General features: G+C 46.4%; 1 non-coding gene across 1 annotated transcript; it reads left to right on the plus strand.

Annotated features, from left to right (window-relative positions):
• Nucleotides 1-1,563: 1,563 nt before the first annotated feature.
• On the plus strand, nt 1,564-1,635 carry TRNAC-ACA (transfer RNA cysteine (anticodon ACA)). The gene has a single exon. It is a non-coding gene; the product is annotated as a tRNA-Cys (tRNA).
• Nucleotides 1,636-2,849: the final 1,214 nt, after the last annotated feature.

Consider the following 2,849-nt stretch of genomic DNA (forward strand, 5'->3'; position numbering starts at 1 on the left):
CTCAATGCTGTTGGGATTGACTTGTGGTCCTTGGGCCTACAAGATGGTATACAGCGAGGGTTACGTGATTGGCGGGCTACACGAGTGTAAGGGTTCACACTCGTGTGCTGTGGCAGGGGTCGATGGGTCTTTGAAGGCGGTGTTGGAGTGACAATTTGGTGAATTATGGGTTGGGCCCATCGTAGGTATGGGTGTCCGTTCCCAATTATAAGGTCATGTTGGTAATGTGGGAATTCATTGGCTGTATCTGGGACTACGTAACTGTAGTATTGTCCCCGAGGCAGTGTAGTAGCGACTGGGGGCCTTTCATTGGGTGTCAGATACAGCCAAGTTTGTGATATGAGTAACAGTGCCTTCCAAGACCTTGGACCCGGTTGGGATCATTACTGTCAGTTATCATTTGAGTGTACTGTAAGAAGTGTTATGTTTGAGTTATGTTAAATAAATGGCTGCTATGGCCGGTTTTACACCAGAAAGAGAGTCGCGTGGTCATTTTGGTGGGGAAGATTTGAAGGGTGGTGGTTTTTATGGATTGGGGGGTAAGTATTAGCCTCAATATTCTGCAAGTCCAACAGTCACGAATAGAAAAAAAAAAAGGTAAACAACGCCTATAAAGCCAAAGGGGGCATAGCTCAGTGGCAGAGCATTCGACTGCAGCTCGAGGGTTCCTCGGTTCTAATCCGGGTGCCCACTATACTTTTTGCCCCAAAAAGGGAAGCCAGCAAACCTGCTTGCCGCTTCCCTCCGACGGGTTTAAAGAGATAGAACGAATATAAAAAAAAGGTAAACAGCAACAGAAAAGCCACAGGGGGCATAGCTCAGTGGCAGAGCATTTGACTGCAGATCGAGAGGTCCTCAGTTGTAGTCCGGGTGCCCCCTCTACATTTTGCCCCGAAAAGGGAAGCCAGAGAACGTGTTTGCAGATTCCCTCCGACGGGTTTGAAGAAATAGAACGAATAGGGAAAAAAAAAAAAGGTAAACAACGCCAAAAAAGCTAAAGGGGCATACCTCAGTGGCAGAGCATTCGACTGCAGATCGAGAAGTCCTCGCTTCAAAGCTGGGTGCCCCCTCTACATTTTGCCCCGAAAAGGGAAGCCAGCGAACGTGTTTGCCGATTCCCTCTAACGGGTTTAAAGAGATGTAACAAATAGAAAAAAAAAAAGGTAAACAACGCCAGATCAGCCAAAGGGGACATAGCTCAGTGGCAGAGCATTCGACTGCAGATCGAGAGGTCCTCGGTACAAATCCGGGTTCCCCCTCTACGTTTTGCCTCAAAAAGGGAAGCCGGCGAACGTGTTTGCCGATTCCCTCCAACAGGTTTAAAGAAATAGAACGAATAGGAAAAAAAAAAGTAAACAACGCCAGAAAAACCAAAGGGGGCATATCTCAGTGGCAGAGCATTCGACTGCAGATCGAGAGGTCCTCGGTTTAAATCTGGGTTCCCCCTCTACGTTTTGCCCCAAAAAGGGATGCCGGCGAACGTGTATGCCGATTCCCTCCGAAGGGTTTGAAGAGATAGAACGAATAGGAAAAAAAAAAGTAAACAGCAACAGAAAAGCCAAAGGGGGCATAGCTCAGTGGCAGAGCATTCGACTACAGATCAAGAGGTTCTTGGTTCAAATCCAGGTGCCCCCTCTACATTTTGCCCCGAAAAGGGAAGCCGGCGAACGTGCTTGCCGATTCCCTCCAACGGGTTGAAAGAGATAGAACGAATATAAAAAAAAAAAATTAAACAAGGCCAGAAAAACCAAAGGGGGCATATCTCAGTGGCAGAGCATTCGACTGCAGATCAAGAGGTCCTTGGTACAAATCTGGGCACCCCCTCTATTTTTTGCCTCGAAAAGGGAAGCTGGCGAATGTGTTTGCCGATTCCCTCCAACGGGTTTAAAGAGATAGAATGAATAGAAAAAAGGTAAACACCGATAGCAAAGCCAAAGTGGGTATAGCTCAGTGGCATGGCATTCAACTGCAGATCGAGAGGTCCTCCGTTGAAGTCCAGGTGCTCCCTCTGCGCTTTGCCCCGAAAAGAGAAGTTGGCAAACATGTTCGTGTTTGCCGATTCCCTCTGAGAGGTTTAAAAAGATAGAACGAATAGAAAAAAAAAAAAAGGTACACAACACCAGAAAAGCTAAAGGGGGCATAGCTCAGTGGCAGAGCATTCAACTGCAGATCAAGAGGTCCTCAGTTCAAATCCATGTGCCCCCTCAGCGTCTTGCCCCAAAAAGAGAAGCCGGAAAACATGTTTGCTGATTCCATTCAAAAGGTTTAGAGATAGAACGAATAGAGAAAAAAAAAACATAAACAACACCAGAAAAGCAAAAGGGGGCATTTCTCAGTGGCAGAGCATTCAACTGCAGGTCAAGAAATCCTTGGTTCACATCCAGGTGCCCTCTTTGTGCTTTGCCCCAAAAAGGGAAGCCAGCAAGTGTGTTTGCCGATTCCCTCCAACAAGTTTAAAGAAATAGAGCAAATAAAAATAAATTTAAAAAAAGGTAAACAACACCTGAAGAGCCAAAGGGGGCATATCTCAGTGGCAGAGCGTTCGACTGCAGATCGAGAGTTGCTTGGTTCAAATCCAGATTCCTCATCTACATTTTGCCCTGAAAAGAGAAGCGAGTGAATGTTTTTGCTGATTCCCTTCGACAGGTTTAAAAAAAATGCCAGATAAGCCAATGTGGGCATAGCTCAGTGGCAGTTCATTCAGCTTCAGATCAAGTGGTCCTCAGTTCAAATTCAGGTGCTCCCCCTGCACCTCACCCCAAGAAGGGAAGCCAGCAAACCTGCTTGCCAATTCCCCTAGACAGGCTTAAGGAAATAGAAAAAAATAAAAAAGGTAAACAATGCCAGTA

Source organism: Staurois parvus, unplaced genomic scaffold (assembly GCF_062004578.1).
Source record: "Staurois parvus isolate SC_StPar_1 unplaced genomic scaffold, SC_StPar_1.0 ptg000011l, whole genome shotgun sequence".
Lineage (NCBI taxonomy): Eukaryota > Metazoa > Chordata > Amphibia > Anura > Ranidae > Staurois > Staurois parvus.